Genomic DNA, 26,938 nt, shown 5'->3' with positions numbered 1-26,938 from the left:
CTTGATGAAAGATTTCTTTCTATGCTGTAGAGTCAAGAAATTTTAGTTTCAGGAATGAGGGATATAATCAAAGTTGGCCTAGGCTAGAAGGAATTTTGTAGGCTCGTATAACTGACAGGTCTACAGGTAGATCTTTAGGCATGTCTGGATCCAGGTGCTCAAAACAGGTTGGGAATGTATCTCATCCCACTTAGTTGCACTTTGCTTCCTGTTGGCTTTATTATCCTCAAGCTGGGGCTCCCTTGTGGTGGTGCAGTAGCTACCAGAAACAGCTTCCATTATACCATCAGCAACTTCTTTTCAATAGTTTTATCAGCTGCCTTGAATTGAAAATTGTTGCATCAAACCATGTGCCTACCTCTAAACCGTCTATATTATCAGGATGATTGAATATATTGTTTGATCAGGCGTGGCTATGGGCATCTCTGGAACTAAGGTTGGGTCAGCCCTTTATAAACCACATGACCTGAAAGGAAGTGTGGGTGATTTGCCAAATCATAATCCAAATCCTATTACCATGGATAAATAAACTGTGGTATATCCATAAAATAGGATGCTATTCAGCAATAAAAAGTCATAAATTACTGACATATGCATCACATGGATGAATCTCAAATACTTTACACTAAGAAGTCAGACACAAATGGTTTATGATTGCATTTATATGATGTTTTTGAACAGGCAACATTATAGGGAAAACAAATCAGTGGTTGCTAGGGGCTGCAAAATTAGGGTAAAAGATTGACTATGGCAAAGTACCTGGGAACTTTTTGGGATGATAGAAATGTTCTGTATCTTGATTGTGGTATTTGTTATATAACTATATGCATTTGTCAGAATTCATATAAATATATACTAAAAGGGTAAATTTGACTATTTTTAAATTAGACCTCCACAAACCTGCCTAAAAAGCAAACAAAAAGTGCTATTACTTAACAGAGGAGGATGCTGAGGAGGTACCAAAACAAACAAACAAACAAACAACAACAACAACCAAAAACAAAGCAAGGGCAAAACAGTACTTACTCCATATTCCTAGCTTATGGAATAGGATCAATAGCAGCTAGATGAGTGGTTCTCAGTATATTTTTCACCACGACACATATTGTTGAGATGCCCATTAACTCCCTTGAACCTACAGTGTTTGCTTGTCATCCCAGTACACATGCTGAAATCCCATCTCTTTCTCCAGAAAAAAAAAAGAAAGTACCTAGCTACAAGTGAATGAGAATGGCATTATTGTACAGACAATCTTTCAAAGATATCAGATGTTAGCAGAGGGTAATACTTAGTTGTTACTGCTACTTGGACACCTGATGTATTATTTTGCAGCACCATATTTAGAACCTCTTTCTTCAGTGACTACACTTTTTGCCTTTTGCCATCAATGTTTATTTGAAGTATAATGACTTACAGTTATTCTTTAAAATGTTTTTCTGGTTTTTCTTAAGTGCAAATGAGCCCATACTGTACATATTATTCTGCCACATACTTCTTTCACTTAATAAAAGATCTTAGGCTTCTTTTCACACTTAAAGTCATTATGTTATTTGTCTGAGATGGCTACATCCTTGACTTTGACTTGGATGGAACAAGGTAGTGCACAATTTAAGAGAATGTCAAGATACTTAGTGATCAAGACAAATACTTTAATTCAATTTTTTTTCAAAAATCAAATAAATGCCAGAAAAATCCATAATGAACAAAATATCAAAATTTTAAATAAGGATTAGTATAGTGCCAAGCCATTTTGGAGCCTAAAGCTAAAGAAAAGAAATGAAATTAATTTAAAGAAAGTAAATTGTTTAATTAAAAATCATTTAAGTTTGTCACTAGGTGGTAAGAGAATGTCAAACATGGTAATTCTTCCATTGAAAAGAAGATAAACAAAAAAGTAAGTTTTGAAAACATGTTTAAATTACTTTATCCCCAAGCCTTGCCAATGCAGGAAACCTCATCTCTACTAAAAATACAAATATTAGCCATGCATGGTGGCACACACCTGTAGTTCCAGCTACTTGGGAGGCTGAGGCAAGAGAATTGCTTGAACCTGGGAGGAGGAGTTTGTGGTGAGCTGAGATTGTACCACTGCACTCCAGCCTGGGTGACAGAGAGAGACTCCATCTCAAAAAAATAAAACAAAATTACTTTGTCCCATTAGAGCCAGGAAAGTGAAATCATAATGAATTCTGGTTTTAGTATAAATAAAATATTTACATTTAATATCATAAGTTTTAAGATACCTACTTTTCAATTTTTCAATATTTCTTCAATGACTTTAAGGTTCTTCAAAAAAAATTTTTTTAAAATATATTAAAAATATAGGTAGGAGTGTCCATGCAGGCTCAGATATGGTTGGCAGGGCATTAATATTTATCTAAAATGTTGTTTTCTTCACCATGATTTTTTTGATGTCTAAAAATATTGCACTGAAGTATTATTATCTTGATTACTGAGAGTTTTTCTTTTCTTTTATCTTGAAATGGGCATCTTACCATGCAGCTCAGGCTGGAGTACAGTGACTGTTCACAGGTACAATCATAGTGCACTATAGCCTCAAACTCCTAGGAACAAGTGATCCTCCTACCTCAGCCTCCAATGCAGCTAGGACTTCAGGCATGGCCACCACACCTGGCTATGGAGGTTGTTTTTAGTACTACTTAAATTTTGCATCTCATTTGCCTTACCCTAATTGTGACCCTGAATCCCCATTACTCTGCCTCTTGACCGAGTTGGAGATGATCTTGAAGTGGGAGAACCAGTGACAGCAGCACAAGGCATGGTAGTGAGCCTTTCTGACCTCACAAGGTCAGAAGCCTGTTTATACCAGTAGCCTGTTATCTTGAAGCTGCCCTCAGCACTTTCTTTGTATTGCCATTTAGGTTTCCCCGAGCTTTGAGCAGACTCTCAGTTAGGCAAAGTAGCTGCTGGGATCCAACAAGTTGGGGATGCTCAGTTGAGGCCTCCTGTGCCCAGTGTGGTACGCAGTGTTCAGAGAGATTTCCCTTTTCTGTATTTGATTTACTTTTTGGAGCCTCTCATCATGTTCCACTTTTCCTCAGCTCCTACCATCCTGTTTCTTTATTATCACGTTCCATCCCCATAAGCCCAGCTGAAATTTTTAAAATCCTGGGATTATGGTCAGTTTTTGGCATGTCACAAAGATGTATCCCTGAGCAAAAGCAGCCTAATAATCACCTGCTGGGTTTTGGTATCCTGGTGGTTAAGCCACTTTTGCACATATATTGAGTGACTGTTGAAAGGCTTCCTGTGAGGTGAAGGGTCTCTGGCACACTGTTGGATGTGACAAGAGCTCCATGAACCATGGCCTTTGGCTCCAGTTTTAGGAGTAGGTTTCCTTTATTTGCTGAGCAGCCTTTACCATTATGAATCTTGCCTTTCTGCAGGACCAGTGGATTCTGCAAAGGTTTATTAATCTTGATTTAATATATTCATATGAAAAAATACAACAGTGAGAGAATAAAGCTTATGTAGGCATTGCAGGGGTCCCTTTGGGGGCTCACTTTATATTACTCATAGCAATGAAAAGTAAAAATGGCAAGTTATATTAGCTAAGTTCAAGATACAAAAGGCAATATTAATTTCACAGGAAGTGTAAAAAGATATGCAAATGTGATCAGCTCCCAGGAAAACATTGCAATATACCACTCCAGGCTTTGAAATTATGCAGTTTAATAAACACTTGTTAAGAAGCTTCACACACCAAACATCCAATTTTAAAGCAAGTGTTTCTGATCACGTACTGTTTTTCAGGAATGGCATTATTTTCCTAAGCTTTTGGAACCCTAAACTGGGTAGTTTGGGTGTTCAAAGTAGCGGGTTTATCTGTAGTAGTCACATGTTCTTGGGAAAGCACAGATGGTTCTGGAAAAAAAAATTTCATGTTATTGTTTTTCCATTAAAAGCATAATTTAGAAGTATAGGCCATTAGATTAGAACCTGAAGTAAAAATTTCTAAGGCCAATGTGTTTATACAGAAACTGACAAGGGAGAATTATTTATGGATTTTTAATTGGTACAGCCCTGATGAGAGAAGCTTTCCCATAAATTTCTTTCCACAAATGTCTTAGGTCTATGCTTCTTGTATGGGATCTATCCTATGCATTTATAACCAGAGCCAAACTCGGGCTCCTGAAAAATGTGAAGGACTGTTAGGAAGTTGTATGGGATTTTAACATCATAAAGACTGAACTGTGCAGGAAGCGTGAAAAAAATGTTCATCTCTGAGTGAAATGGTTTCTTAGGACATTTCAGTAGACAGCTTAGAGGCTTAGAGTCTGGGAACAGGTTTACAGTGTTTTGGGCAGACATCAGTAATGTTTTGTTCTAAATTTGCTTATCTGGTGCTTTTGCAGAACTTTACACTGTTTAGTCTTGCTAAATCAGGAGATATAAAGGATTACAGAGAAAGGTAACACTAATGTGGGTTCGGTGTGGGCAAAGGGAATAGTTATTTTCATACACTGCTGGTGGCAACTTGACCATGTATATCAAAACCCTGAAAATCTTGTATACTATTTAATCCTGCAATTCCACATCTAGGTATTTATCTTAAGGAAGCATTTGAACAAATTCATGAAGGTGTGTGTCTAAGTAAATTTTCTCAGAGTTGTTTATGATATTTTTGTAAAATCCTGAGAGCACAATATTTGGTTCAATATTTTATGTCTTTGTACAGTATATACCATGTAGCCTTTTAAAATGCCTTTGCAGACAACTTAGTAACATGGAAAGATGTTTATATTAAATGAAAATGGAAACAGATTACAAAATAGGAAGTATAGTAGAGAAGAGAGGGTTTTTTTAGAGGTATAAAAAGAAGAGAGTTTTCAAATAGGTATATGTTTACATATATGCCCTAAAATATTAACAGTTCCAACATTTTGATTTGTTTTTGCCTAGCTATAGTTTTATTTTTTCCTAAAATAAACATGGATTATTTGATAATAAAAATAATAAGAGAAAATATACCCATCAACGAGAGACAATAAAGTATTCTATTAGTGATCCTTGCTTTGTGAAAGTATGTGATTATAAAACAGATTTGTACTACCAATTCTTATTTGCTCTGGAGAAAGATTCCTATGGTTATGATGAGTGAGTAATATGTTATTTAGTAATTTAGGTTTAGTTTACAGCTCTCTAGTGAAGCTGGCCTGCTGAGGAAACCTGGGGTTAGGGAAAATGAAAGGGATGTGCAGCTAGGAAATGAAGGACCTGCAGAAATAAAGGTCATGCATCTTTGAAGTTGCCCAGCAGTCAGTAGGCAAATAGGATTTTGTCCTACATACACTCCCATGTATAGTATAATGAGGGATACTTAAAAATTAAGCAGTATAAGAAATTGCTTTATAACGGAAAGGAAAAGCACAAGGAAAGGTTTTCACAATTTAAACTTCAGATGTAGCAAAATCTGATGGTGTAAAGTTAGAAATTAGACAAAATCCTCTTTGGCATGGCAAAAAACCCATAAACCACAAGTAATAAACCAGGAGGAGATAGTTGCAAGGTATATTTCTGATAAAATGCTAATATTGCTAATATATAGAAAGTTACTACAAATTGAGGAGAGTAAAGAGACCATAAATCCGGTAGAAAAGTAACAAAGACCTAGAAAGTTCACAAAAATTGACATAAAAATGGGTCCTTAAGTATATGAAAATATGTTCAACTTCTCTCATAATAATAAGATGTGCAACATCATCAGCATTTATATTGTATTGAGGAGAGTGTTTGAATGAACCATAATACATTAATGCAGTGGTGTGCTGGAAAATAGGATGAGGAAGATCCCTGTGAATTGGGATTGGAGTGATCACCAGAAGGTATTGGTAGTGCAAAATGCAAAATGTGGAAGACTATGTAGAGCATGCTGCATTTCAGGCAGAAAGAAGGGAAAGTAAAAATATATTTATCTGTGTATCTGATTATTTTTGCAAAAGGGTACACAGGAAGGATAAACTGGAAGATATGAAATTGGTAATCTACAGGGTGGGAATGGCATTAGAAGAGTTAGGGAGGGAAGACAGTGATACAGTACTTCTCTGAGTACCTTTTTATATAGTTTTGCGTTTGAAACCATGTTCATGGTTTGTATATTCAAAAATAACATTAAATAACAAGATTGGGGGAAATTGAGTACAGAGTAAATGAACCTAACTATATATCAAATGGATGACATGATTACACATAGGAAAACAATACTAATTCGGGTTATTTTGAACAGAGTACCATGATTTTATACCTTCGATCAAACAACGGAAGTACTGGAAAGAAATCTCGAACTTTACACATTTTTCATTGGTTGTGTTATTGGTGGGACAATCCTGAAATTACTTTGTATCCATTGTAGGATTACGTAAATGTATTATTTTATGGGGAGTCAGGCTTATCACTGTGGAAAGAGGGCAATACAACTATGGACAGGGAAAGGCAAGGAAGAGCCTGAGCTATTGGATGGAGATTAGAAGTGTCAATAAGAAGACATGACTCAATATATATTTATAATTCTTACTTATCCTCTTAAAGGGCCTACAAGCAATGACACTCCCAGCAGCAGTGTAGACACTGAGTGCCCAGCTCTTGCTTGCTAAATAGCATTCCCTACTAAAAATAATAAGGGCCCTTAGAGTAGTGGGCCCCAACCTTTTTGGCACCAGGGACTAGTTTCGTAGAAGACAGTGTTTCCATGGGTGGCAGGGGAGCGGGGATGGTTTCAGGATGAAACTGTTCCATCTAAAATCATCAGGCATTAGTTAGATTCTCATAAGGAGCATGCACAGTTTACAACAGGGTTAATGTTGCTTTGAGAATCTAATGTGGCTGACCTGACAGGAGGTGGAGATCAGGCAGTGAAGTTCCCCTGCCCGCTGCTCACCTCCTGCTGTGCAGCCAGTTCCTATCAGGCCACAGACTGGTACCAGGGTGCAGCCTGGTGGTTGGGGTTGGGGACCCGTGCTTAGAGCAATGACTAATTTCAGATTCAGAGCAGGGAAAGGACAAGAAAAGCCTGGAACATTTTGTTGTGCCAGAAAATAAGAAACTGATTAAAAAAAAAAAAAATGAGGACCTGTCTGAATGACACAGGAACCAGCTTGAAACACTTAAGAATCAAATGAATAAGATATAACTAAAAGAAAGAAAGAAGGGAGGAAGGGCAGCTGTTTCTTGCAGTAGAAAACCAACTAATCAATGGGAAAGAAATGATAGAGTTAGAATAATCACTCTTTCACAATGATTATAGTAATAATTGATTCAGAGTAGAATTGTCAATAGATGTTAAACCATTGAGTGAAAGCTTGTTGGTTAGTAGGGTGTTTACACAGTCAGAAAAAAATCTTCCCATACATTATTAATTATAAAAGGGAAAAAGAGGAATACCCGCACATATACACACATACAGTGGAGTAATCTGGCAGAAAACACCTTATTTAAAGAATCAAGGTTAACACATCAAGAAAGGGACCAAGTTTCATCAGGTGCCAACTGATGTAATGCAATGAGAAGGACATGCTATCACTTAGGTGGTATACTTTTCAAAAACGTGTGCTGTGAATCTAATCCTCACATAACAGTCAGACCAGCATAGATCCTCTGCAAAGCCATAGGCCTGTCCTCTTCAAGAATGTTAATGACATGATGGGCAAAGGAAGGCTGAGAAATTATTCCAGCTTCAAGGAGGCTAAAGAGACATGGCAACTAAAAGCAATGCGATCCTAGACTGGAGGAAAATGGCCATACAGGACACTCTTGGGATTGAAGAAAAGTAAATATGGATTACATGTTAGATAGTATTGTATCATTGTTAAAGTCCCTGATTTTGATAATTGTATGTGTGAGAGGATATTCTTATTTCTAGAAGCTTTTGATGTCCTCACCTACACCCAAATGGTTTAGCAAAAACCACTTTTCATTTGTTTGTTTGAGGGAAGGAGAGCAGAGGAGGAGGAAGAGATAAAGCAAATATGGCAAAATAATAGCAAATGGATGAATCTTGGGAAGAGAGTATGGGATGTTCATGATATGATTCTTGCAAGTTTTCCACAGTTTTGAATAGTTTATTTAAAAAAAAAAGTCTTTTTTGTTTTTGTTTTGCTTTGTTTTTAATTTGAAAAGCTCCAAAGCCTTTACTCTTTGAATTTTTTGCCCAGCCCGAGCTTTGAATATCAAGGATCCTAACTTTCCAGATGCAGTGACTGCACTTGGCCTCCATTTCAAGATAGCTCATTTCATTCTCTTTAATGCTGTCACCCAAATGACTCCAAGGGGTATCTGTGCATCTCACATCATCTCTTGACTAAAAAATCCTTTCACCCATTGCTGTGAAATTGGATCCTGGAGTCAAGAGGTGACAGAATTCATGTGTTCCTTCTCTCCTGGAGGTACCATAATTGTTTGCATCCCTGAGGCAGCATAGAGTGCCTTGGAAAGGACGGGTGACTCTGGGAATAAGCCATGCATAGTTTTGTCTTGCACAGGGGAGAAAGTTTCCAATAATGTTCATCTGAAAGGCTTTAACCTTTTGAAACTAATGTATGTTAATGTTTCTTTGTATCTAACAGTAGCCTTTTCTGATGTGGTTAATTATACACGAGGTTGAGAATGAATATCATCCTTTCCCATCTTTAGTTTCAGATGCCAGAAAAACCAAATCAAACAAAAGTAACACCCGTCCGGCAAAAAAACAAACAAACAAAAAGCATGCTAAATGTTTGATGTCGTTCTGGCATTCTGACAACAGTGAACATTTCCCATTATTCTAGAATGGGCCTCACTAGGGAAATACAAATTGTATACTACCCTGCTGGAATTTCTACCTGACTTTGATTACTTGTCCTAACCTCTATGTGGCGCCTTGATTTCTCTCTCTTGGTTTGTGCTAGGCTAGTGATAGTGGATGGAATCCTTGACTTCAATTTGGTTGGAAGGTACCTGCCCATGTGGTTCCTCAGATGGGCATGGCCTTGGGGTAAACAGGAAAGGGTCAGCCCTGGAGCTAGGTCAGGCAACAAGTAGCAGTCATTAGGCATTAAGGATGACTTGGAGAGAGGTGGTTGCCTAGCTTAGCAGAAGTTATTCTAGCTGTCAAGGAAAGTATAATACCAACATTGCCTGCATCTGTGGCAAGTCTTGTCACACAAAAGAAACTATCAGGAAAGAGTATGGCTTTCTTGGCCTCTATGGAGTAGAATAATCAGTAAATATTGGCTACACAATAATTGGAACTAACTTTAATAAATATATATTTGTACACTTTAAAGAGTAGGAAACATCTTCCCTTTAACCATTTCAGTTTCTTGGCTAGGGTTCTATAATAAATGACAGATTAATAAGAGAAAAGCATACAAATGTATTTAATACAAGTTTTATGTGTCACAAGAGCATTCATAAGGAAGGAAAATCTGATGAATCAGTTAAACCTGAGTGCTTTCATACTAGGTGTCATGAAGAGTGGAAAGTTGTGGAAAAGCATGTGAGCTAAGTGTAGTAAACTAGGGGAAACTTACCAAGGCTGGTTCCTGGAGTTTCTTCTCTGTGTGTCCCTCCATCTTCAGAGATAAGGATGCTCCTTTTCTCCAGGTTTAGGGAGGGACCTCTCACATGAGGGGCTTCTGACCTGCTTCAGAGAGTCCTTCCAGCATATGCTGTTTCTCAGACTCATTCAGCTTTAAATATTCAAAATGCCAAGATGCCATATCTTGTGGTAGCATGTTCTGAACCCCATCAAAAGTAATATGTACCCATTGCAGGAAATCTGGACAACAGAGATTCCTATAAATATAAAAGTAGACATTACTGGTAACTCCACTATGCAGTTAAATCTGTATTTTTTTAATCCATGCGTGGATTTTTTTTTTTTAATTATACTTTAAGTTCTAGGGTACATGTGCATAACGTGCAGGTTAGTTACATATGTATACTTGTGCCATGTTGGTGTGCTGCACCCATCAACTCGTAAGCACCCATCAATTCGTCATTTATATCAGGTATAACTCCCAATGCAATCCCTCCCCCCTCCCCCCTCCCCATGATAGGCCTCGATGTGTGATGTTCCCCTTCCCGAGTCCAAGTGATGTCATTGTTCAGTTGCAACCTATGAGTGAGAACATGCAGTGTTTGGTTTTCTGTTCTTGTGATAGTTTGCTAAGAATGATGGTTTTTGATTCTTCCTATCCATGAGCATGGTATGTTCTTCCATTTGTTTGTGTCCTCTTTTATTTCACTGAGCAGTGGTTTGTAGTTCTCCTTGAAGAGGTCCTTGACATCCCTTGTAAGTTGGATTCCTAGGTATTTTATTGTCTTTGAAGCAATTGTGAATGGAAGTTCATTCCTGATTTGGCTCTCTGTTTGTCTGTTACTGGTGTATAAGAATGCTTGTGATTTTTGCACATTAATTTTGTATCCTGAGACTTTGCTGAAGTTGCTTATCAGCTTAAAGAGATTTTGGGCTGAGACAATGGGGTTTTCTAAATAGACAATCATGTCATCTGCAAACAGGGACAATTTGACTTCTTCTTTTCCTAACTGGATACCCTTGATTTCTTTCTCTTGCCTGATTGCCCTAGCCAGAACTTCCAAGACTATGTTGAATAGGAGTGGTGAGAGAGGGCATCCGTGTCTTGTGCCAGTTTTCAAAGGGAATTTTTCCAGTTTTTGCGCATTCAGTATGATATTAGCTGTGGGTTTGTCATAAATAGCTCTTATTATTTTGAGGTACGTTCCATCAATACCGAATTTATTGAGCGTTTTTAGCATGAAGGGCTGTTGAATTTTGTCAAAAGCCTTTCCTGCATCTATTGAGATAATCATGTGGTTCTTGTCTTTGGTTCTGTTTATATGCTGGATTACGTTTATTGATGTGCGAATGTTGAACCAGCCTTGCATCCCAGGGATGAAGCCCACTTGATCATGGTGGATAAGCTTTTTGATGTGCTGCTGAATCCGGTTTGGCAGTATTTTATTGAGAATTTTTGCATCGATGTTCATCAGGGATATTGGTCTAAAATTTTCTTTTCTTGTTGTGTCTCTGCCAGGCTTTGGTATCAGGATGATATTGGCCTCATAAAATGAGTTAGGGAGGATTCCCTCTTTTTCAATTGATTGGAATAGTTTCAGAAGGAATGGTACCAGCTCCTCCTTGTACCTCTGGTAGAATTTAGCTGTGAATCCGTCTGGTCCTGGGCTTTTTTTGGTTGATAGGCTATTAATTATTGCCTCAATTTCAGAGCGTGCTATTGGTCTATTCAGGGATTCAACTTCTTCCTGGTTTAGTCTTGGAAGAGTGTAAGTGTCCAGGAAATTATCCATTTCTTCTAGATTTTCTAGTTGATTTGCGTAGAGGTGTTTATAGTATTCTCTGATGGTAGTTTGTATTTCTGTGGGGTCCGTGGTGATATCCCCTTTATCATTTTTTATTGCATCTATTTGATTCTTCTCTCTTTTCTTCTTTATTAGTCTTGCTAGTGGTCTGTCAATTTTGTTGATTTTTTCAAAAAACCAACTCCTGGATTCATTGATTTTTTGGAGGGTTTTTTGTGTCTCTATCTCCTTCAGTTCTGCTCTGATCTTAGTTATTTCTTGCCTTCTGCTAGCTTTTGAATGTGTTTGCTCTTGCTTCTCCAGTTCTTTTAATTGTGATGTTAGAGTGTCAATTTTAGATCTTTCCAGCTTTCTCTTGTGGGCATTTAGTGCTATAAATTTCCCTCTACACACTGCTTTAAATGTGTCCCAGAGATTCTGGTATGTTGTATCTTTGTTCTCATTGGTTTCAAAGAACATCTTTATTTCTGCCTTCATTTTGTTATGTACCCAGTAGTCATTCAGGAGTAGGTTGTTCAGTTTCCATGTAGTTGAGCGGTTTGGAATGAGTTTCTTAGTCCTGAGTTCTAGTTTGATTGCACTGTGTTCTGAGAGACAGTTTGTTATAATTTCTGTTCTTTTACATTTGCTAAGGAGTGCTTTACTTCCAATTATGTGGTCAATTTTGGAATAAGTGTGATGTGGTGCTGAGAAGAATGTATATTCTGTTGATTTGGGGTGTAGAGTTCTATAGATGTCTATTAGGTTCGCTTGGTGCAGAGATGAGTTCAATTCCTGGATATCCTTGTTAACTTTCTGTCTCGTTGATCTGTCTAATGTTGACAGTGGAGTGTTGAAGTCTCCCATTATTATTGTATGGGAGTCTAAGTCTCTTTGTAAGTCTCTAAGGACTTGCTTTATGACTTTGGGTGCTGCTGTGTTGGGTGCATATATATTTAGGATAGTTAGCTCTTCCTGTTAAATTGATCCCTTTACCATTATGTAATGGCCTTCTTTGTCTCTTTTGATCTTTGATGGTTTAAAGTCTATTTTATCAGAGACTAGGATTGCAACCCCTGCTTTTTTTTGTTCTCCATTTGCTTGGTAGATCTTCCTCCATCCCTTTATTTTGAGCCTATGTATGTCTCTGCATGTGAGATGGGTCTCCTGAATAGAGCAGACTGATGGGTCTTGACTCTTGATCCAGTTTGCCAGTCTGTGTCTTTTAATTGGAGCATTTAGTCCATTAACATTTAAGGTTAATATTGTTCTGTGTGAACTTGATCCTGCCATTATGATATTAACTGGTTATTTTGCTCGTTAGTTGATGCAGTTTCTTCCTAGCCTCGATGGTCTTTACATTTTGGCATGTTTTTGCAATGGCTGGTACCGGTTGTTCCTTTCCATGTTTAGGGCTTCCTTCAGGGTCTCTTGTAAGGCAGGCCTGGTGGTGACAAAATCTCTAAGCATTTGCTTATCTGTAAAGGATTTTATTTCTCCTTCACTTATGAAACTTAGTTTGGCTGGATATGACATTCTGGGTTGAAAATTCTTTTCTTTAAGAACGTTGAATATTGGCCCCCACTCTCTTCTGGCTTGTAGAGTTCTGCCAAGAGGTCTGCTGTTAGTCTGATGGGCTTCCCTTTGTGGGTAACCCACCCTTTCTCTCTGGCTGCCCTTAAGATTTTTTCCTTCATTTCAACTTTGGTGAATCTGGCAATTATGTGTCTTGGAGTTGCTCTTCTCGAGGAGTATCTTTGTGGCATTCTCTGTATTTCCTGAATTTGAATGTTGGCCTGCCCTACTAGGTTGGGGAAGTTCTCCTGGATGATATCCTGAAGAGTGTTTTCCAACTTGATTCCATTTTCCCCCTCACTTTTAGGCACCCCAATCAGACGTAGATTTGGTCTTTTTACATAATCCCATACTTCTTTCAGGCTTTGTTCATTTCTTTTTCTTCTTTTTTCTTTTGGTTTCTCTTCTCGCTTCATTTCATTCATTTGATCCTCAATTGCTGATACTCTTTCTTCCAGTTGATCGAGTCGGTTACTGAAGCTTGTGGATTTGTCACGTATTTCTCGTGTCATGGTTTTCATCTCTGTCATTTCATTTATGACCTTCTCTGCATTAATTAGTCTAGGTGTCAATTCTTCCACTCTTTTTTCAAGATTTTTAGTTTCTTTGCGCTGAGTACGTAATTCCTCCTTTAGCTCTGAGAAGTTTGATGGACTGAAGCCTTCTTCTCTCATTTCGTCAAAGTCATTCTCTGAGCAGCTTTGATCCGTTGCTGGCGATGAGCTGCGCTCCTTTACAGGGGGAGATGGGCTCTTATTTTTTGAATTTCCAGCTTTTCTGCCCTGCTTCTTCCCCATCTTTGTGGTTTTTATCTGCCTCTGGCCTTTGATGATGGTGACGTACTGATGGGGTTTTGGTATAGGTGTTCTTCCTGTTTGATAGTTTTCCTTCTAATAGTCAGGACCCTCAGCTGTAGGTCTGTTGGAGATTGCTTGAGGTCCACTCCAGACCCTGTTTCCCTGGGTATCAGCAGCAGAGGTTGCAGAAGATAGAATATTGCTGAACAGCGAGTGTACCTGTCTGATTCTTCTTTTGGAAGCTTCCTCTCAGGGGTGTACTCCACCCTGTGAGGTGTGGGGTGTCAGACTGCCCCTAGTTGGGGATGTCTCCCAGTTAGGCTACTCAGGGGTCAGGGACCCACTTGAGCAGGCAGTCTGTCTGTTCTCAGATCTCAACCTCCGTGTTGGGAGATCCACTGCTCTCTTCAAAGCTGTCAGACAGAGTCGTTCACATCTGCACAGGCCTCTGCTGCTTCCCCTTTTGTTGTTTAGCTGTGCCCTGTCCCCAGAGGTAGAGTCTACAGAGACAGGCAGGTTTCCTTGAGCTGCTGTGAGCTCCACCCAGTTCGAGCTTCCCAGTGGCTTTGTTTACCTACTTACGCCTCAGCAATGGCGGGTGCCCCTCCCCCAGCCTCGCTGCTGCCGTTTCGGTTAGATCACAGACTGCTGTGCTAGCACCGACGGAGGCTCCGTGGCCGTGGGACCCTCCCGACCAGGTGTGGGTATAATCTCCTGGTGTGCCTGTTTGCTTAAAGCACAGTATTGGGGTGGGAATTACCCGATTTTCCAAGTGTTGTGTGTCTCAGTTCCCCTCGCTAGGAAAAGGGATTCCCTTCCTCCTTGCGCTTCCCAGGTGAGGCAATGCCTCGCCCTGCTTCATCTCTCGCTGGTCGGGCTGCAGCAGCTGACCAGCACCGATTGTTCGGCACTCCTCAGTGAGATGACCTCAGTACCTCAGTTGAAAATGCAGAAATCACCGGTCTTCTGTGTCGCTCGCACTGGGAGTTGGAGACTGGAGCTGTTCCTAATCGACCATCTTGCTCTGCCCTCCCATGCGTGGATATTTTCACATAGTCGTATTTTTGTAGTTATGTATCTTTTCACTTAACCTTATATCATAGGCATTTACTCATATTATTACAAAGTATTTATAATAATAACTTTAATGACTACATTCTATTCTCTTAGATGGCAGAATTTAATTTTCATTCTGTTGTAAGGCATTTAGCGTCTTTCTAATGCTTTTATGCTTTCAGTAATGTTAGTATCAGTGTTTATAAATGTACTTGTTTGAGACCAACAAAGTTTATTTATAAGTACTCATAATTTGCCCTTTTCCCACCTTCTCGGAGAAAGGATAGCTGCTTCTGTCCTAAGAAGGTGCTGAGCAGAGTAATAGGAGGAGTTATAGACCTGAGGAAGCCAGAGAGGCCACTGTAATATACACTACAAAAGACAAGGGAATTACCCAGACGTAAAGCTCCAAGGGTGGAGAACACAGAGGTGATCTGAGAAAGGGTGGGTGGTGGGAGAGGGCTGGGTGAGTTGGTGGGTGTCAGTGAGAAAGAGAGCAAGGGTGGCTGTCAGTGTTAAAGCTGAGAGTATTGGAAGCAATGGTGGTAAGTTCCAAGCTGTGGGCTTGCTTACTTTTTATTTTGCCAAAAAAGATGATTTACATCTACTATTGCTATCATTTCAAATAAGAGGATATGTTAACACCAAAAGAAAAACCAAACAAACCTGGAAGGTGGAAATTTCAGGATTTAAAAGTGAAATGAAATTGCTCCATTAAGACCTATCAAAATTTCTTTTTTTTTTTCTCATTACTGTGCGGACTATTGATGATTTGAACATACTCTAGCAACAGATCCCAATCCATGGACTGACATTTGGGAGCCACAAAACCAAATGACCTTTAAGGTCCATTGATTCAAGCTACAGAAGCCTCGCATTCCATGAAGACTTGGTTTCCAATCTTGGTGCTATATTTGATTTGATGGATGACTTTTGAGCCACATGTCTCATTAATGTCTTAGTTTCCTTATTTGCTCACTTAACTTTATGAAGATCAAGTATGATATTGTTTTTTGAAGTGCTGTTGTCTTAACACCTGGGTACTTTCTGATCTAAGGCTCAGAAAGGGAGTGTAATAAATTGTAATAAATTGCACTGTCCCAGAAAATAAATGGCATTCCATCAACCCATAGTTGTGCAGCAGCCCATCTTTTTGCAGTTTCTGAGAATGATTGCAAGAGATAGGAAATACAACTCAAAACAGCCTAGATGAAAAGGATATTTTATTGGCTTATATACTGAAAAAATATAGACACATATGACTTCTAGAACTGCTGGATCCAGAAGATCAAGTGATCTATGCATTGTTTGTTCTTAGGGTTTATCTTCCTGGAATGGCCAAAAGGCTTTCAGTTATAGATACCCATTCTATTCTACCAGTTTAGCAACCCAGTGGGAAACAATAGAGTTTCATATTTCCAGCGGGACTGGTGAGAGTTCAAAGTTTTGATCTCATTGGCACTGTCTTGGGTTATATGTCCAGGGTGATCAACCTGATCTGGGTGGTTGCCCGTCCCTGAAGCTGTGGGTGGAATCAAACTCTCCTGAGCAACATGGACTAAGAATAAAGATGGAGTTTGTTTTTCAGAAAATTGGGTTGCTGGTGAAAGAAGATGGGTGCATGGATGATGGGAAGGTAGAACAACACAGAGAGAGCTACTACAAAGTAACAGTAGCCTGTCAAGTCAGGAAATGCAGCCAGCAGAACTGCCCTGGCCTTTCTAGAAGGTCTTTTAGGCCTGTGTGTAAGACTTTCTCTACTGACTGCCACAACATCATTGTATAGTGGCAGGCAGTGTCTTTGCATCAATTAAATCCTAATATCACTAAGCAGAAATTAAAAAGCTTTCATGAGATCTTCAACCTATTGATGAATGCCCATGACAGTAGCTCCTGCCGTTGATGTGTGGAGTCAAATATCTTTACCCACTGGGGATGTCATCATTTAAATGGCCCTATTGATTTTGAGTTTTGGCAGAGCTTCTTTAACCCTGGGAGGCTCCAAGTTGCCTGAAGGGACATAGCGTAAGACATAACTAACTTCATGTTATGTAGTCATGAATTGGACCCAAACTAACTTAATCATCTGTCCTAGGGCAGTCTGTCCTAGGCAGAGTCTCTGGGAAAACTAGAGCAGTTCATTTTATGTTTTATGTTTATTGATGAATTCATTTGGAAAAGCTGCTCCTAGGCATTCCACACATTCTAGTCATATAAGAGGGACTGTTGGCACAGAAAATGTTTAATTATTGTACCAAGTTTAGATGCACGTTTACAAAATGAATTTTCAGGTTATCAGTTTGGGTTATTGTTTCAGTTATTGATTGCTGTGTAATAGGCCACCTTAAAACTTTGTTACTTAAACCAACAGTGATTCATTATTTTTCAAGGTTCTCTAGGTCAGGAATTGGGGCATGGCTTGGCTGGGTAGTTGTTCCGCTCCATTTGGTGTAGGCTGGGTCAATCACTAGGCTGCATTCAGCTTTCGGCTATGCTGTTCTGGAAGCTCAAAGAAGGATTCACTCGTGTCTGGTGCATTGGTGCTGTTCACATGACCTCAGTCTCTTCACAAGTGTTTATCATGTAGTATTCTGGATTGGGCTTTTTTTTTTTTCCATGATGGAAGCTAATTTTTTTGGAAAGTTTCAAAGTAGAAGCTGCCAGCCTTGCTAAGGACTGTACCTGGAAGTAGAACACTGTGACATCTGTGCACTCAGTGGGCCATAGCAAGTCAGAAAACCAACCCATATTCAATAGGAGAGTACATTATTAAAAATAGTTTTACTGATGTAGTAAGCATGCCTTGGCAGAGTTTTATTTGGATGCTCATAAACTCTGACTGAAAAGATTATTTTTAAAAACTGAGCTGGAGCTAGCATAAGGGCATGTGCACAGACATAGACATATTTTTAAACGTCTATATCTTAAAGAATCAATATGAATTTCCCCTTTTGACAAAAAGGATTGCATATCTCATTCTGTTTACCTTTTTGTCCTGTCTACCAAGAAGCCCCGAAGTAAATTGAATCGTATTAACCCAATTTGCCTCTTCTTTTGGTTCCTGGCTTTGATTTACTCTTTTGATTTACTTACCTATTTCTTTCAATATTTATTTTGAGCCTATTGAGGAATGGCTGCATATACAATTTTTAAAATGAACCACCCATACAGCTATAGTGTACTACACTGTAGCATATACTACATTGTAGCATGAAAGCTTAGACTTCAGAATTAAACAGAGGTACAGTCCTCACTATTGCCTCCACTGGTAAATTGTTTTTTGTAGGAATGAACTAGAAGAATATTTGTTCATCAGTGAGCAGTTGGTCTGGCATATAGAAGTGGTCTATAGATTGTAGCTATTAAAAATTGATCTTTATACAAATGAGTGTCAAAGTGGTTGTTATATAAAAATTTCAGTGCTGCAAAAGAAATAGCACTCGAATATAAAATTTTCTTTTAATTCTCAGCAAGGCAAGTTACTTATATGGAAGGGTGTGCCCTTATAGATGGACCAACGGTGAGCACACACTTGGACAAGGGAGGGAAAGGAGTTCTTATCCCTGACGCACATGGCCCCGGCTGCTGTGTCGTTCCCCTATTGGCTAGGGTTAGACCGCGCAGGCTAAACTAATTTGGATTGGCTAATTTAAAGAGAGTGACAGGGTGAGTGCTTTGGCAGGAAAAAAATGGTTATGCAGGGTGGAGAATGAGTCAGGGCGGAGCAGGTAGCAGGTAATCTGAATGAGTCAGAGTGGAGCAGGTGATTGGAATGAGTCAGGGTGGAGCAGGTAATTGGAATGAGTCAGGGTGGAGCAGGTGATTGGAATGAGTTGGTGGAGTAGGTGATCTGAATGAGTCAGGGTGGCATAGGTAATCGGAATGAGTCAGGGTGGAGTAGGTAATTGAAAAAGGTTGCTTTATGAGGAAGTTAAGTGTAAAAGTAGAAGACAAAGAATTGAACATACTGACATGTTTATTCCTTGAAGAGAAATTTAGAACTTATATCTAACATGGTGAAATCTAAGGTGGATTGTATCAATGTCAATATCTTGATTTACCACTGGGAGAAACTGGGTGATGGATATACAAGATCTCTCTGTATCATTTCTTACCACTGCATGTGAACCTATAATTATCTCAAAATAAAAAGTTAAATAAATAAATGTTACAGAACTATCACTTCTATATGTTCCAAACAAAACCATTGTTCTTCTTATATGGATATTATGCCTATTGAATGTAATGAAGTAATATCTTAAATGTGTTTAAATATATATCAACTAGTTGGTTGCCAGCTGTGAAACTTTTCATTTATATGAATATCTTATGTCTGTGTTTTTTTCCCTAGAATAAGTCAAGAAATAGAAATAATTTGACATGTTATTCTAAAGTTATCATTTAAAAGAGATCTATAAACCTGTATATATATTTTTTCTTAAAAAGAAAATTTAAAAGGGATGTTCAGCTCAGGATGTGTCAGGAGGAAGTAGGAGATACTGATGCTGACCCCAGAAGAAATTTGAATTGGAATTTGATGTGTAGAATTCTAGTAAAATCTTTGTATTCCTATGTTGAATGTGTAGCAGTTTTCCCTTGTATCCTCACCACCTTGCTTCCTTTTGAAACATTCAGGAAATGTAGTTGACTAAAACTGAACAGACAGTAAAACTTAGGCATTAAATGGAGTTGGAGAAAATACGGTGCTTTAGCATATTTTAACTGTTAATGTGCAATCCAAATGTCCCTGGACCCTGAAGAGCATATCCACATGTCCTCAGGAGGTAAAAGTCAGATTACAACCTTCCCTCCAGTGTTCACAGTTCCTGAAGTGTTAGAAAGCTCATAACCTGGGAAGCAGGAGCCCCAGATTTCAAGCCGGACTTAGTTACCAACTTGTTTCTTTGGAAATATCGTTTAATTTTGAATCACACTTTTCCCTATGCTCAAATCAAGGAGATTGGATCAGAGTTCACTAAGATTCCTTTTAGCTCAGATATCCCATTGTTTTCCATAGACATTCATGTTTATCGATCAACCTTTGTAAGGGAAGTTTCCTTTTATGTTTTCATAGAAAAAAAGTACTTACAGAGAGGCTAAAATTCCTTGTTTTTAAATAGTCTTTGCTTGTCTCCTCCTGTCCCTCACACCAAGTTCCTGGCACTACCTCAGCTGTGACTGATTTCTTGCCATTTACTATATTCTGGCCAGAACCCAGAACCTTTTTTTGTAAAAGGGAGCTTAAAATTTCAAAATTATTTACCGCTTTTTGTTTTATTTTATTTTATTTTTTTAAGAGTGGGATGTACAGAGTTTCACTCTTGTTGCCCAGGCTGGAGTGCAGTGGCATGATCTCGGCTTACTGCAACCTCCGCCTCCTAGGATCAAGCGATTCTCCTGCCTCAGCCTCTTGAGTAGCCGAGATTATAGGCATGTGCCACCATGCCCAGCTAATTTTTGTATTTTTTTAGTAGAGATGGGGTTTCACCATTTTGGCCGGGCTGGTCTCAAACTCCTGACCTCAGATGATCTGACTGCCTCAGCCTCCCAAAGTGCTGGGATTATAGGCATGAGCCACCGTGTCCAGCCTTACTATTTTTATCTTATACACTTTAAAAGTGTATTTTAACCAACTAATAAGGAAAGACGTATATGTAAAACACAAAACAAAACAAACGTCTAAACAGAACTGAACAACAAGGTTAAGCAGGGAAAAATAGGGGCCAGAAGAAGTCATTCTAGACAACCTAAACAAAAGTTAGTTCTGCTGTGAGCTTCTTAGATGGCCAAGGCCATCTAAGAGAAGCAAGTTACATAACTGCCATTAGCTGCAAAAGGAAGAATACCACTTTGTCAGGAGAGACAGATTTTTCCTAACTATAAGAAAAACTTTTTCTATCAATCATTATACATATGATGGTAAAAAAAAAAGTAGTTGATAACGTTTGCAAATATAGTCAAATGAAATTTGCTGTACGATTATAGATCTAATTGTTTCCTAGATTCACTCTGGATAACAAACCAAGGCATGCTATAAACTGGAACTCTGAAAAGATGTTTGTACAGGTTGCTAATGTATTATGACCTAGATAGCAGGTAGTAGATAGTCTAGACAGCTTTTCTAGTGAGCTAATTTGGTGTAGGGATAGAATGTTGAGTAAATGAAGGAATGTATTAACTGGCATTCAAGAATAGTTTCTTCTTGACCTAACCAGGAAGACCTATTTAAAAAGGAACAACAGGGACAGAAGGTAGGACCCTCATCATACTGTTTTTCATGACAGTGAGTACTTGGAATTTGTTTCTTCTCAGGCATCTCTAGAATGTGTTTTTTTCTACCTCTAGATCAGCTTTAACACCCTACCTTTCTGTCTTGATGCCAACTGGCCCTCTCTTTTTTCCAAATAGTAGTTTCTAGCATTTATTAACTGCAGATTCTGGATTATTCTCTTACCAGAAGTCAATGTGATACTTGCTAAATACCATTGTCCCTATGAGTACTACATGAAAGGGTGCTTTTACAACTCTTGATCTCTTAGCCTTCTGATGATAATGCATTTTAATTATGGAAAAGCCAAGAAGATTGCAGGCAAAAATAATGGTTTTTCAAGTTCTTCTCATGAATATTGGATCACTTTCTTATTAGCATAGGCGCCTTGCCAAGATTTTTCAATGCTTATAATTTGGATGGCAAGCATCCTGGGGAGGGATCATATTTGCTTGTGTGCTCTGCTTGGCAGTTGGCCTATTTTTAGCAATTCATGGTATTAACCCCCAAATAAGATAATCAAATTTGTCAAATAAACCCCAGATAATTGAGTCTTACAGATTCAATGTTACATAAGGATATGATTTAAAAATAACTTAGTATTAAGGCAAAGATGGGTTTTATTTATTTAAGTTTATTCATTTCTGCAACAGATATTTATTGAGCACTTAATATGTGCCAAGCAATGGTTTAGGAAAGACAAATAAGCCATTGCTCTCATTGAGCTTTTATTTTATTTGGGAGAGAGGGGAAATAAATATGGGAGCCAATAAATGAATATGGTAAGTCAGGCATTGAGAATATTCCTAAGACTGTAAAACATATAAACGTGTCAGAGGTTATTGGTGTAAAGGACAATTAGGGGAGGCGTCTGGAGGAGGCCGTATTTGAGCTGAGAGTTAAATGTCAAGCAAGAGCCCACCATGCAAAGTATTTTGGGAAAAGTATTCCAGGTAGAGAAAATAACAAATATAAAAGACTTGTTTGCCATAATAAACTTGTGATATATCAGAGAGAGGAAAAAAGGCCAAAGTGACTGGGGTGGGGAGGTTGATAATTGGTGAGGAGGTAGAAGTGGGCAAGAGTCAATTTTGAAGGGTTTCATAGACCTTGGCTGGGAGACTGGAATTTCTCATAAGGGTAACTGGTAAAAAATTAAGTGTTTTAGGCCAAGGCATGACATGATCTGATTTATATTTTAAAATACTTATCATTGCTCATAAGTCTGTCATAAAAACTCTGTTATAAGATTTTCAGTGGCTAATAGATCACTTTTTGTATGCAGAAGGGTTTATTTACTATAATTTGGGCTTTTAATAAAAGTAATTTATTAAACATATATTTTTAAACTTAATGTTTTTATTATTGATACATAATAATTATACATATTTATAGGCTCATGTGATACTTTACTACATGCGTACAATGTGCAATGATCAAATCAAGGTAATTAGGATATTCAGCACCTTGAACATTTATCATTTCTTTGTGTTAGGAACATTTCAAATTCTCTCTTCCAGCTATTTTGAAATATATAACAAATTATTGTTAACTATAATCAGCCTGCTGTGCTATCAAGCACTAGAACTTCTTCTATCTAGCTGTCTTTTTATATCTATTAACCAACCTCTCTTCACCCCTCTTGCCACCCTTTCCAGGCTCTAGTAGCACCCATCAACTTTCTACCTCCATGAGATCCACACTTTTAAACTTCCATATAGGAGTGAGAGAATGTAATATTCATCTTTCATTCTTATTGTTTTTCTTCCTTTTTTTTTTTTTTGAGAAAGGGACTCGGTCTGTCACCTAGGCTGGAGTAAAGTTAAAATGGCACAGACATGGCTCTCTGCAGCCTCTTCTGGGCTCAAGCAATCCTCCCACTTTGGTTTTCCAAGTAGCTAGGACCACAGGCATGTAGTACCACATCCAGTTAATTTGTTCATAGAGATAGGATCTCGCCATATTACCCAGGCTGGTCTCAAACTCCTGGGCTCAAATAATCCTTCCTAAGCCTCCCAAAGTGCTGGGATTCCAGATGTGAGCCACTGAGCCCAGCCAATATTTGTCATTCTGTGCTTACCTTATTTCACATAAAAATAATGACCTCCAGTTCCATGTTGCTGCAAATAGGATTTTATTATTTTTTAAAATACATTTTAGGTTTAATTGTATAAAATAAGCTGAATAGTATTTCATTGTGTGTATATACCACATTTCCTTTATCTTTTCATCCATAGGTGATGGACACTTAGGTTGATTCCATATCTTGGCTATTATGAATAGTGCTGCAGTAAACATGGGTATGCAGGTATCTCTTCAATATCCTGATTTCCTTTCTTTCAGATATATACCCAGCAGTGGGATTGCTGGGTCACACTGTAGATCTGTTGTTAGTTTTTTTGAAGAACCTCCATACTGTTTTCCGTAATGGCTGTACTAATTTATATTCCCACTAGCAGTATACTAGCATTACTCTTTTACTGCATCCTCTACAGCATCTGTTATTGTTTGTCTTTTTCATAGTGGCCATTATAATTGTGGTGAGATGGTATCTCATTGTGGTTTTGATTTGCATTGCCCTGAGGATTACTGATGTTGAGCATTTTTTCATATGCCTTTTGTCCATTTGTATGTCTCCTTTTGAGAAATGTCTATTCAGGTCTTTTGCCCAGTTTTAAACTGGATTATTAGTACTTTTGCTGTTGAGTTGAGTTCCTTATATATTCTGGTTATTAATCCCTTGTCAAATGGATAGTTTGCAAATATCTTCTCCCATTCCGCGGGCTGTCTCTTCATTCTGTTGATTGTCTCCTTTGCTATACAGATGCTTTTATATAATCCCATGTGTCTATTTTAACCTTTGTTGCCTTTACATTTGAGGTGTTATCCAAAAAATCTTTGCCCAGACCAATGCCCAGAAGCATTTCCCCAAGGTTTTCCTCCTACTTTTAGTTCTTCTTTAAATGTTTGGTAGAATTCATTAGTGAAGCTATCAGGTCCTGGGCTTTTCTTTGATGGAACATTTTTTAAATTATTGATTCAACTTGTTGCTTGTAATTGGTGTGTTTAGGTTTTCTGTGTCTTCTAGGTGCAATCTTGTTAGGCTGTTGTATGTGTCTAGGAATTTGTTTCTATTTGGTTTTCCAATTTGTGGGCATTTAGTTGTTTGCACAGCCTCTAATGATCTTTTGTATATCTGGGTTATCAGTTGTAAGGTCTCTCTTTTTGTTTCTAATTTTATTTGGGACTTTTTTTCTTGGTTAATTTAGCTCATGGTTTGTTAATTTTGTTATCTTTTCAAAAAAAGTTTTAAAAATTTATCTTTTGTAAGTTTTAGTCTCAATTTCATTTATTTCTCCTCTGATCTTTATTATTTCTTTCCTTGTACTAATTTTGGGTTTGGTTTGTTCTTGTTTTCATTTTTGTTCTTGCACTGTTATATTATTTATTTAAAATCTTTCTACTCTTTTGATGTAAGTGTTTGTTGTTATAAACTTTTAGTGCTGTTTTTGCTGTATCTCATAGGTTTTGATATGCTGTGCTTCCATTTTCATGAATTTTTAAATTTTTTTCTTAATTTTTTTATTGATTCTTTGGTCATACAGGAGCATGTTGTATTTATACAGCTTCCAAAAGTCCCTCTTGTTATTGATTTCTAGTTTTATTCCATTGTGTTCAGAAAAGATACTTGATATGATTTAATTTCTTTTAAATTTGTTTAAACTTATTTTGTGGCCTTTGTGATCTGTCCTTGAGGATGTTCCATGGGCTGATGAAAATAATACATATTCTGCCACTGTCAGGTAAAATGTTCTGTAAATGTCTGTTAGGCCCATTTGAGCTAAAATGCAGTATAAATTCAATGTTTCATTGTTGATTTTCTGTCTAGATGGCCTATCCAGGCATTGGGGTCTATCTATTATGGCACTGGGGTCTATCTCTCCCTTTAGATTGAATACTATTTGATTTATATATCAATGTGTTCCAGTGTTGGATGTGTATGTAACTGTTGTAGCTTCTTGCTGAATTGATTCCTTTATCATTATATGATGATCCTCTTTGTCTCTTTTTACAGTTTTTTCACTTAAAGTCTGTTTTATCTGATATAAGTAAAGCTACTCCGGCTTACTTTTCATTTTTATTTACATAGAATATCTTTTTCTATTCCTTCACTCTTAGTCTACATGTATCCTTAGTAGTGAAGTGAATTTCTTATAGAAAGCATATAGTCGGATGATGTTTTTGTTTTGTTTTGTTTCGTTTTAAATCAATTAAGTCCGTCTATGTCTTTAAGTGGTGAATTTATTCTGTTAACATTCAAGGTTATTATTGGTAAGTCATGATTTTCTTTTGTCATTTTGTTAACTATTATCGATAAGTCACGACTTGTTTCTGTCGTTTTGTTAACTATTTTCTGGTTATTTTGTATATCCTATGTTCTTTTCTTCTCGTATTATTTATCATTGTAGTTTAGTGATTTTCTGTAGTGGTAAGTTTTGCTTCTTTTCTCTTTTTTTTCTCTGTATCTGCTCTACCAGTGAGTTTTGTTGTTGTTGTTGTTGTTGTTTGTTTTTGAGATGAGTTTTGCTCTTGTTGCCCAGGCTGGAGTGCAATGATGCAATCTCAGCTCACCGCAACCTCCACCTCCTGGGTACAAGTGATTCTTCTGCCTTAGCCTCCCGAGTAGCTGGGATTACAGGCATGCGCCCCCACACCCAGCTAATTTTGTATGTTTAGTAGAGACAGGATTTCTCTATGTTGGTCAGACTGGTCTTGAACTCCCGACCTCAGGTGATCTGCCTGCCTTGGACTCCCAAAGTGCTGGGATTATAGGCATGAGCCACCACACTCAGACTCTACCAGTGAGTTTTCTACTTTGTGTGTTTTCATAGTAGTAACAATCATTTTTTGCTTCCAGATGCAGGACTCCCTTTAGAATTTCTTGTAAAACTGGTCTAGTAGTGATGAATTCCCTGTTTTTGCTTCTCTGATAAAAATTTTATTTCTTCCTCATTTCTAAAGATATATTTGCTGGATATAGTATCCTTGACTGACAATTTTTTTTCCTTCAGTACTTTGAATGTAGCTTTCTGTTCTTTCCTGGTCTATAAGGTTCTGCTGAGAAGTCTTCTGTTAGTCTAATGGGAATTCCCTTAAATGCACTCTGGCACATTTCTCTTGTTGTTTTTAGAATTCTTGCTGGGCGCGGTGCTCAAGCCTGTAATCCCAGCACTTTGGGAGGCCAAGACAGGCGGATCACGAGGTCAGGAGATCGAGACCATCCTGGCTAACACAGTGAAACCCCGTCTCTACTAAAAAATACAAAAAACTAGCCAGGCGAGGTGGCGGGCACCTGTAGTCCTAGCTACTCAGGAGGCTGAGGCAGGAGAATGGCGTATACCTGGGAGGCAGAGCTTGCAGTGAGCTGAGATCTGGCTACTGCACTCCAGCCCCTAGGTGACAGAGTGAGACTCCATCTCAAAAAAAAAAAAAAAAAAAAAAATAGAATTCTTGCTTTGTCTTTGACTTTGACAATTGAACTATAACGTGCATCAGGTCTTGAATCTATTTGGGAACCTTTGAGTTTCCTGGATCTGTATATACACATCTCTATCCGGACTTGTGAAATTTTCAGCTATTAGATAATTAAATTAGGTTTTACATTTTTTTTACACATCTTTTCCTCCTGGAACTGCCATAATACAAAAATTTGTTCACTTAATGGTGTCCTATAAGTCTTGTAGTCTTTTTTAAAAACTCTTTTTCTTTCTTATTTCTTTTTTTCTCTCTAGGTAAGTAATTTTAAATAACCTATTTTTAGATTCAGAGATTATTTTCTATACTTAAGTCTGTTCTTGAAGCTCTCTATTGTATCTTTTATTTTACTAACTGAATTATCTTTTTTATAATATCTATCTCTTTG

Source organism: Trachypithecus francoisi, unplaced genomic scaffold, assembly GCF_009764315.1.
Source record: "Trachypithecus francoisi isolate TF-2019V2 unplaced genomic scaffold, Tfra_2.0 Lachesis_group0, whole genome shotgun sequence".
Classification (NCBI taxonomy): Eukaryota; Metazoa; Chordata; class Mammalia; order Primates; family Cercopithecidae; genus Trachypithecus; species Trachypithecus francoisi.
This window is presented reverse-complemented; position numbering follows the sequence as displayed.